Raw genomic sequence first — 11,886 nt, 5'->3', positions numbered from 1 at the left:
GTGAAAATCTTCAAGCAACCAGCCTCCCACTGGTTTTGTACGTTGCTGGACTCCTCCAGCTGCTAAACTCCCTCCAGCTACTACTCAAGCTCCCCTTGAGAGTTAGCTTGAACTCCCTTCAAGCTTTGCACCAGAAATTGCAAGAAGAATGGTGAAGAATCACCAAAATGCATGGGTAATGAACAATGAAGCACTAAATGCTTCATACCTTTTACAGAGAATGTTTCTTGGAGAAGACACTTTTTAGTTGCTCAAAAAGGTAAGGGAAACACAGACAGAACGAATATATATGTTAGGGCTCAAAATAGAAAAGCCAGCTAAGTAAGTCATGTACTGAAATAGAAATCACGTGCTACTAGGCTTTCAGTGTTATAACATGATAATTTTTTTTAAACATGAAAAAAATGCATGACAAAAATAACACTTACAGATCGCTTCATGGAAAACCCATTTAGGAATCTCATTGTTCATGTTACAATTTTTTTCCTCTATTTCTTTTCATTGATATTCTATTTTTAGGCGCTTCAGCTCAGCTTTTTTTTTTTTTTGGTTGAGTTTTTTTAAATAAGACCAAGAGGTCTTGATGGTTTTTACGAGATTTCAAGCTTTGGTTTGCTATTGATTTTTTTAAAGTTGGGTTGATTTGATTTGATTAATATAATAATATGAATTTCCCTCTCCTTGGTTAAAGTTGTTTCTTTCAATCATTTGCAAGGAGTGCTTGTAATGCCCCGAATTCTCCGATGTTGTTTAATGGCGGGATTAGTAGGTCGGGAGGTCCATACTTGCTTAATTATGCAATTAAATGATAATATGCATGTTTATGTGAATTATATTATAATATGATGTTATATGCATGCATGTGGGTCCACATTTGAATATTAGGGTGTTTTGACGATTTGGCCTGTTAAGGGTATAATTGCATATTTGGGTGCATATTGTGAATTGCGAATGAGATCCCATTATTATGGAGATATATTGGAGATATTCGGCATGAGACGGTCCTATATAGTGGATTAGCGGTTTTGTCATAACGGGGTCAAATATTGGGTAATAGGAATGTTATTTGATGATAAATTGGGAGTATTTGAGATCAGGATGGAATTATGGAAGTTTTGACTATAATGTCCCTGGGAGTGTTTTTGGGACCCCGAGCACTAGGTTTTATTTGGGGTTACTTAAGCTTGAAGTAGCTTGTCAGATAGAACGTACATTAGAAAACCTCTCGTTCTTCCCCATCAGCTCATTTTCACCATTCGAAGTGTTTTCGAAGATATCTCGAGTTCTAGGAGTCAGAATCAAGTGAGGATCGAGGCACATCGATCCCAGGAAAGATTAGAAGCTTCTTGACCGAAGGATTTGACGAGAAACAACCTAATCGAAGGTAATCTAAGTTTAAAGTTTTGAGTTTTTAGAGTTTCTAAGCTTTGAATTGGGCTTTGTGAATTGTTGACTTTTTGGTTTGATTGAACCTTGGGTTTTGATGGTTTTGGACAATTGGGAAGCTTGGGAACTTTGATTTGATGATTTGTTAATGTTTAGGCATGATTTTGGAGGCTTTGGGAGGTTGGAGACCGAGTTGGGCATGTTCTGGGTTGGGCGCCGCGACCCTAGGTTGAAGAAGCAGGTGGCTGAGTTTGCTCTTGCTGGGCGCCGCGACCCTTGATGTAGGGTGCCGCGGCCCTTGTTTCTGTGGTGGCTGGGGGCCGCGGCCCAAGGTGCCAGGGCCGCGCGACTCTTGAGCAGGGTTGAGCCCGTTTGTGTGTTTTGACCCCGGGAACATGGTTTTAGGCCTCGGGATCATTCCTACTACTTGAATTAGTTTGGATTGATGTCCCGGAGGCTAGATATTGGTTTGGAAACCTATGTTGATCATTTTTATTGATGGTATCCTATATTTGGTTATGACTAGGTGACCACTAAAGGACTAAAGGTTGATCGTTCTCAAGGGTCGTTCTTTCAATCATTCTAGCTCGAATCTGAGGTAAGAAAACTGCACCCTGTGTATATATGACATGCATGATTGTTATTGAGGCATGTTGGTTGATAAATGTGGACATAGATTGCATATTAAATGCTAGTGAATATTGTTTACTTATTTATGGTACTGACTAGTCAGGGATACTGACCTAAGAGTCAGAAATGGCATAAGCGTCCTGAATGCAGGGTCGAATGAAGATTAGAGCTAATTGATATCAGTGTTGAATGACCCTAAGGCATTAATGCTGGACCGACCCTAAGGTCGATGAAACTTATAAGCGCTTGGCTAGTCTAAGACTAGTTACTGAGAGCCAGGGCCAAAGGCCTAGGTGATTGCTTGCCACATGGCTAGGGAACGATGTTCCATAGTTATGACTCTAGAGTCATGAGGAAGGTTATGTTGGTGACTAATCACCATACACCTATCCTGTTTAAGCTAGTGAAATGCTCACTTATCTGTTAAGCCCTGGCGACCTTATCGTCACATGGCTAAAGGGAACTGTCCCCATCTTAGTGACTTTTGCGACTGTCACCTATATGTTTTGGACTGAAAGTCCTGAATGATTATTATGATCATTGTTGATATTATATCATGCTATATTGTGTTTTCTTGCTGGGCCTTGGCTCATGGGTGCTATGTGGTGCAGGTAAAGGGAAAGAAAAGCTCACCGAGCCTTGAGTGGAGAGCTTAGGTGGTGATGTGTACATATGCGGCCGCTTGACCACCACGGCCAAGGAGTTCTCAGAGGAACTAGGGGGTTTACCCTATTTTTGCCGCTTAGGTCGGCGGGGTTGTAAATTTGAAACAATAGTGACCTGTTTGTATTATAAACAACTTGTAAATGTTTTGATTAGCTCATGAGCAGTTTATATACTTAATAAAATATATCCTTTCCTTTTTATTGGTTTTCCACCTTAGCCTGTTAATAACACTTAGAGCACGTTTTTAACCTAAGGACTCGGGTAGCGGGTCAAATTTCTGGTTCACCGTAACTGTTATGGGGTAACCAGGGCATTACAGTGCTAGTCTATAATTTACGTTTGTTTCATAATAATTCATTGAGTGGTGGACTAATTTGTTAATATTTACATTCAGCAATGCCTTGGATAAGAAGTCTCGATAATTTATAAAAGAAAAAAAACTCGCTGTCCATTCCAATCGAGGCAAATGTGCTTAGAGATGGTAAATGGAGTGTGCAAGGAAGCTGTAATTTTAGTTCCAAGAGACATCATTAGCATAAAATATTCCCCACCATTCATAAGGGTGATTCGTTAAAGATGGACTAATCTACTCTCATTGGAAAATCATTTCCGACCAAGAGTCTTGGAGATGGTGATCCTTTAAAGATGGACTAATCTACTCTCATTGGAGAATCATTTCTGACCAAGATTCTTGGAGATGAAGTTTTATCGGGTTTAAATTGCAAACAAGGTTTATTTGAAGTAGTTGTGATTGGAGCTGGTGTCTATTAATGCGTGACTTGCATTTCTTGATTTTCAGTTAAAACTGTTATCTTGGGTTGCAGACCAAGTGGTTGTTTTTATTTTGTTAAGTCAAGTTAAATCAAGTTAGTTAGTTAGGTTATCTATAGGTATTTATTTGTGAGCCTTATATCTATAAAAGGCATAGATTAGATCAGTGAAGTGAGTCGAGAGATTTTAGTGTGCTAAAGTTCTATTTTTATTACTCTGTTCTCGTGGAGAAAGAAAACTAGAATGACAATGATCTTTGGGGTTTGGCCTGGTGAATGGCTTGTAAGATCTGTAGCTGGTGAATGATAGTGTTGTAAATCTCTCTTCTTTTCCTTAGTGGATTCGATTAGGGGAGACAAGTTCCCTGCCTTGGATGTAGGAGTTCCTCATTGGAATCTCTGAACTAAGTATATTGGTGTAGTTTGTTTCTGTTTACTTTCTTTCTGTCATTATATTTCTTGTTCCTTTGCTATGTGTGTATTGTGTTCATTATAGAATTCAAGCAAAGATCTCACAAGTGGCATCAGAGCCAGGATCTGTGGCTGCTTTGATATCAAGATCTCAATCAAGAAATCATAAAGATCAAGAACTCAACAATGGGGTCACGCATAGAGATAGATAAGTTTGATGGAAAAGGGGATTTCAACATGCGGAGAAAAAAAATGAGGGTTGTGCTGGTTCATCAAAAGTGTGCACAAGCTCTTTTGGGAGAGAAGTCCCTGCCCAACACACTCACGGCTGCCCAAAAGACTGAGGTAATGGAATATGCCTTTAGTTTATTAATTCTGAACCTTGCTAATAATGTCTTAAGACAAATTGATGATGAAGATACAGCTGCAAAAATCTGGTTAAAACTTGAATCTTTGTATATGACTAAGTCACTTTCAAATAAAATTTATCTTAAGGAACAATTGTTTGGTTTTAAGATGGATTCATCTAATTCCTTAGAAGATAATTTGGATAAATTTAAGAAGATAACAATGAGTCTTGTTAATATTGAAGAAAAAATATCAAAAGAAAATCAAGCTGTTATTATTTTAAATTCTTTGCTTGGAAATTTTCAAGATCTAAAGATTGCCATTAAGTATGGTAGAGATACTTTGTCTTTGGATGATGTTTTAGGTGCACTTATATCAAAAGATTTGGAGCTAAAGTTCGAAAAGAATGGTACTATAGAAGGCTTAAATGCAAGGGGCAGATCACTCAAGAGGAATACTTCTAGAGGAAAAAGCCATTCAAGATCTCAATCTAGGAATGGTGGACAAAAAAAGTGGATATGTGTGTAGAAAGGAGGGACACATAAAGAAGTTCTGTACAGAAAGGAAGAATTCAAATGACAATGGTACAAGTAGATCGAATGGAAACAAGGCTAACAACTCTAAATCTGATGAAGGTTATGACAATGCAAATTTGTCTGAAGGATATGATAGTGCAGAAGTTTTATCGATCTCTTCAAAAAAAATACAAAATGAATGGGTCATGGACCCTGGTTGCATGTTCCATAGGACATATAGAAGACTGCTACTCTTCAATTTCCAACCTGTGAGTGGTGGAAATGTAATCACGGGGAATGACAACTCGTGTGAAGTCACTGGAATTGGAAGTGTTCGACTGAAACTTTGGGATGGTTCTTAAAGAATATGAAAAGAAGTTAGGCTGGTTCCAAAACTGAGAAGAAATTTAATCTCTCTAGGAATGTTAGAAAAATCTGGTTGTACATACAAAGGAGAAAATGGGTTACTCAAGGTCATGAAGGGTGTTATGGTGGTTCTAAAGGGATGCTATCAACAAGGGCTATATATATTACAAGGTGAAGTTGTAAATGGTGAAGTTGCAGTTGTAAATTCAGCACCAACTCAAACCTGCTCGTGGCACAAGAGGGTCGGACACATAAGCTTAAAGGGCTTACATGAACTAAGCAAACAAGGGATCTTCGATTCAAAACAAATTGGTTCAATGGATTTTTGTGAAACTTTTCCTCTGGGGAAGTCTCACAAACTGAGTTTTGCAGGATCTGTACACCCTACAAAAGAAGTCTTAGAGTATGTACACTCAGACATGTGGGGATCACCTCAGGTACCAAATTCCTTATCTGGTTCTCATTATTTTCTTTCCATAATAGATGATTTTTCTAGGAGAGTTTGGGTTTATTTCTTAAAACATAAACATGAGGCTTTTAGTAAATTTAAGGAATGGAGAATCACAACTGAAAATCAATGTGGAAAGAAACTTAAGAAACTAAGAACATATAATGGTTTAGAATTTTGTAGTGGTGAGTTTAACAAATTTTGTGCTGAGAATGGAATTGTAAGACACAAAACCTGCCCTGACACTCCTCAACAAAATGGATTAGCTGAGAGAATGATTAGGACTATCCTAAATAAAGTTAGATGTATGCTATCCGAATCAGGTTTGCCTAAGTGTTTTTGCGCTGAAGCTACTTCCACTGCTTGCTACTTAATCAATAGGTCACCTATGTCGGCTATAGGATTTAAAACTCCTATGGAAGTATGGACTGGTAAAAGTCCAAACTTGTCTCATTTAAAAACTTTTGGTTGCATTTCTTATGTGCATAAGATTTAAGGAAAATTAGAGCCAAGAGCTCTAAAGGCTATTTTTATTGGGTATCCTAGTGGTATTAAAGGTTATAAAGTATGGTTAATAAATGAAAGAAAATGTGTCATTATTAAGCATGTTATTTTTTATGAAAATTCTTGTTACAAAACTAACTTGTAGGGACAAACCATTACTGAAAATTCACAGTATGAGGTGGAAAATAAATTTGATGCTGGTCTACAAGATCAGACATATACAAACTTTGATTTTTCAGGTAACAATGACACAATTAAGGTGGAGCATAGTGAAGAAAATCCAAGGGAAGAGCCTGCTGAAACAGAAAATGAGGTGGAGCAAGCTAATACCGATGAAGATCTGGCCAGAGATAGAACAAGGAGAGAAATAAGGAAACCTGATAGATATCCTGCTTAGTTTACAAAATCTGAGATCATTGCATATGCTTTGAATATTGGGCACTCAATAGAGCTTGGAGAGCCTACCTCTTATGCTGAAGTAAGCAAGAACAGATATAGAAGGGAATGGAAAACTGCTATGCAAGAAGAAATCAATTCCCATTGGAAAAACCAAACTTGGAAGCTTGTTAACAAACCAGAAAGTAAGAAGATAATTGGATGTAAGTGGATTTATAAGATCAAGCCTGCTATTCCTGGTGTTGAAAATCAGAGGTTTAAGGCTAGAGTTGTGGCAAAAGGATTCTCTCAAGTCGAGGGAGTTGACTATCATGAAGTTTTCTCTCCAGTAGTGAAACTATCATCTATAAGACTTGTGCTTGCTGCTGTAGCAATGCAGAATTTAGAATTAGAGCAACTCGATGTGAAGACTGCTTTCTTACATGGCAATCTTGAATAGAATATATACATGTCTCAGCTTGAAGATATTGTAAAGAAAGGGACAGAAGGGAAAGTTTGTTTGCTCCAAAGATCTCTGTATGGATTAAAACAGTCACCAAGAGCGTGGTACAAGAGGGTTGATGATTTTATTCTAACCAAGGGATATATTAGAAGTCCCTAATTATGCAAATGAATTAAATTTTCCAATTCTCAATACCATGTTTATAATATTTGAAAAAAAAACACAATAATTAGCCCTATATTGTTGTAGCCGAAATTAATGATAAAAATTATATTTTTATATAATAATTAATTATTTACTAAATGCTAGAATATAGATAGTCTTTGAACCTTTCAATTTGAAGAGGTGCATTAACAATTCCCACTTTTCAATACCATATTTAAGATGTGCAATTATTTTGTATTTTTAATGCTAAAAAATTTCAGTATTAATTGTAAACCACAATTGGCATAGGCGAAATTAGGGTTTGTATATTAATAAATCTTACAAGTCTATTTATAATTTTTGAAATTAGCATTTAGATAGTTAGTTATTGTCTTTGAATATGAAGATGTGCATTTAATATTTAACATATATTCAATATTTAATTGTTTAAACTAATTATTATTGTAGTCCCTAATTATGCAAATGAATTAAATTTTCCAATTCTCAATACCATGTTTATAATATTTGAAAAAAAAACACAATAATTAGCCCTATATTGTTGTAGCCGAAATTAATGATAAAACATATATTTTTATATGATAATTAATTATTTACTAAATGCTAGGATATAGATAGTCTTTGAATCTTTCAATTTGAAGAGGTGCATTAACAATTCCCACCTTTCAATACCATATTTAAGATGTGCAATTATTTTGTATTTTTAATGATAAAAAATTTCAATATTAATTGTAAACCACAATTGGCATAGTCGAAATTAGGGTTTGTATATTAATAAATTTTACATGTCTAACTATAATTTTTGAAATTAGGGTTTAGATAGTTAGTTATTGTCTTTGAATATGAAGAGGTGCATTTAGTATTTAACATATATTTAATATTTAATTGTTCAAACTAATTATTATTGTAGTCCCTAATTATGCAAATGAAATAAATTTTCCAATTCTCAATACCATGTTTATAATATTTGAAAAAAAAACACAATAATTAGCCCTATATTGTTGTAGCCGAAATTAATGATAATAATTATATTTTTATACAATAATTAATTATTTACTAAATGCTAGGATATAGATAATCTTTGAATCTTTCAATTTGAAGAGGTGCATTAACAATTCGCACTTCTCACTACCATATTTAAGATGTGCAATAATTTTGTATTTTTAATGCTAAAAAAATTCAATATTAATTGTAAACTACAATTGGCATAGCCGAAATTAGGGTTTGTATATTAATAAATTTTACACCTCTAATTATAAGTTTCGAAATTAGGTTTTAGATAGTTAGTTATTGTCATTGAATATGAAGAGATGCATTTAATACTTAACATATATTCAATATTTAATTGTTCAAATTAATTATTATTGTAGTCCCTAATTATGCAAATGAATTAAATTTTCCAATTCTCAATACCATGTTTATAATATTTGAAAAAAAACACAATAATTAGCCCTATATTATTGTAGCCGAAATTAATGATAAAAATAATATTTTTATACAATAATTAATTATTTACTAAATGCTAGGATATAGATAGTCTTTGAATCTTTCAATTTGAAGAGGTGCATTAACAATTCCCACTTCTCACTACCATATTTAAGATGTGCAATAATTTTGTATTTTTAATGCTAAAAAATTTCAATATTAATTGTAAAGCACAATTGGCATAGCCGAAATTAGGGTTTGTATATTAATAAATTTTACACGTCTAATTATAAGTTTTCAAATTAGGGTTTAGATAGTTAGTTATTGTTTTTGAATATGAAGAGGTGCATTTAATACATAACATATATTCAATATTTAATTGTTCAAACTAATTATTATTGTAGTCCCTAATTATGCAAATGAATTAAATTTTCCAATTCTTAATACCATGTTTATAATATTTGAAAAAAAAACACAATAATTAGCCCTATATTTTTGTAGCCGAAATTAATGATAAAAAATATATTTTTATATAATAATTAATTATTTACTAAATGCTAGAATATAGATAGTCTTTGAACCTTTCAATTTGAAGAGGTGCATTAACAATTCCCACTTTTCAATACCATATTTAAGATGTGCAATTATTTTGTATTTTTAATGCTAAAAAATTTCAATATTAATTATAAACCACAATTGGCATAGTCGAAATTAGGGTTTGTATATTAATAAATTTTACACATCTAATTATAATTTTTGAAATTAGTGTTTAGATAGTTAGTTATTGTCTTTGAATATGAAGATGTGCATTTAATATTTAACATATATTCAATATTTAATTGTTTAAACTAATTATTATTGTAGTCCCTAATTATGCAATTGAATTAAATTTTCCAATTCTCAATACCATGTTTATAATATTTGAAAAAAAAACACAATAATTAGCCCTATATTGTTATAGTCGAAATTAATGATAAAACATATATTTTTATATAATAATTAATTATTCACTAAATGCTAGGATATAGATAGTCTTTGAATCTTTCAATTTGAAGAGGTGCATTAACAATTCCCACTTTTCAATACCATATTTAAAATGTGCAATTATTTTGTATTTTTAATGATAAAAAATTTCAATATTAATTGTAAACCACATTTGGCATAGTCGAAATTAGGGTTTGTATATTAATAAATTTTACACGTCTAACTATAATTTTTGAAATTAGGGTTTAGATAGTTAGTTATTGTCTTTGAATATGAAGATGTTCATTTAATATTTAACATATATGTAATATTTAATTGTTCAAACTAATTATTATTGTAGTCCCTAATTATGCAAATGAAATAAAATTTTCAATTCTCAATACCATGTTTATAATATTTGAAAAAAAACACAATAATTAGCCCTATATTGTTGTAGCCGAAATTAATGATAAAAATTATATTTTTATACAATAATTAGTTATTTACTAAATGCTAGGATATAGATAGTCTTTGAATCTTTCAATTTGAAGAGGTGCATTAACAATTCCCACTTCTCACTACCATATTTAAGATGTGCAATAATTTTGTATTTTTAATGCTAAAAAATTTCAATATTAATTGTAAACCACAATTGGCATAGCCGAAATTAGGGTTTGTATATTAATAAATTTTACACATCTAATTATAAGTTTTGAAATTAGGGTTTAGATAGTTAGTTATTGTCTTTGAATATGAAGAGGTGCATTTAATACTTAACATATATTCAATATTTAATTTTTCAAATTAATTATTATTGTAGTTCCTAATTATGCAAATGGATTAAATTTTCCAATTCTCAATACCATGTTTATAATATTTAAAAAAAAGCACAATAATTAGCCCTATATTGTTGTAGCCGAAATTAATGATAAAAATTATATTTTTATATAATAATTAATTATTTACTAAATGTTAGGATATAGATAGTCTTTGAATCTTTCAATTTGAAGAAATGCATTAACAATTCCCACTTCTCAATACCATATTTAAGATTTGCAATTATTTTGTATTTTTAATGCGAAAAAATTTCATTATTAATTGTAAACGACAACTGGTATAGCCGAAATTAGGGTTTGTATATTAATAAATTTTACACATCTAATTATAATTTTTTAAATTAGGGTTTAGATTGTTAGTTATTGTCTTTGAATATAAAGAGTGCATTTAATATTTAATATATATTCAATATTTAATTGTTCAAACTAATTACTATTGTAGTCCCTAATTATGCAAATGAAATAAATTTTCCAATTCTCAATTCGATGTTTATAATATTTGAAAAAAAACACAATAATTAGCCCTATATTGTTGTAGCCGAAATTAATGATAAAATTTATATTTTTATATAATAATTAATTATTTACTACATTCTAGGATATAGATAGTCTTTGAATCTTTCATTTTGAAGAGGTTCATTATCAATTCGCACATCTCAATACCATATTTAAGATGTGCAATTATTTTGTATTTTTAATGCTAAAAAATTTCAATATTAATTGTAAACTACAATTGGGATAGCCGAAATTAGGGTTTGTATATTAATAAATTTTACACCTCTAATTATATTTTTTGAAATTAGGGTTTAGATAGTTAGGTATTGTCTTTGAATATGAAGAGGTGCATTTAATATTTAACATATATTCAATATTTAATTGTTCAAACTAATTATTAGTGTAGTCCCTAATTATGCAAATGAATTAAATTTTCCAATTCTCAATACCATGTTTATAATATTTGAAAAAAAAACACAATAATTAGCACTATATTGTTGTAGCCGAAATTAATGATAAAAAAAATATATTTTTATACAATAATTAATTATTTACTAAATGTTTGGATATAGATAGTCTTTGAATCTTTCAATTTGAAGAGGTGCATTAACAATTCCCACTTTTCAATACCATATTTTAGATGTGCAATTATTTTGTATGTTTAATGCTCGAAAATTTCAATATTAATTGTAAACCATAATTGGCATAGTCGAAATTAGGGTTTGTATATTAATAAATTTTACACGTCTAATTATAATTTTTGAAATTAGGGTTTAGATAGTTAGTTATTGTCTTTGAATATGAAGAGGTGTATTTAATATTTAACATATATTCAATATTTAATTGTTCAAACTAGTTATTAGTGCAGGCCCTAATTATGCAAATGAATTAAATTTTCCAATTCTCAATACCATGTTTACAATATTTGAAAAAAGAAAAACACAATAATTAGCCCTATATTGTTGTAGCCTAAATTAATGATAAAAATTATATTTTTATTTAATAATTAATTATTTACTAAATGCTAGGATATAGAGAGTCTTTGAATCTTTCAATTTGAAGAGGTGAATTATTAATTCCCACTTCTCAATACCATATTTAAGATGTGCAATTATTTTGTATT

Source organism: Humulus lupulus, chromosome 5 (assembly GCF_963169125.1).
Source record: "Humulus lupulus chromosome 5, drHumLupu1.1, whole genome shotgun sequence".
In the NCBI taxonomy this organism is placed as follows: Eukaryota; Viridiplantae; Streptophyta; class Magnoliopsida; order Rosales; family Cannabaceae; genus Humulus; species Humulus lupulus.
Note: the sequence above shows the minus strand (reverse complement) of the source record.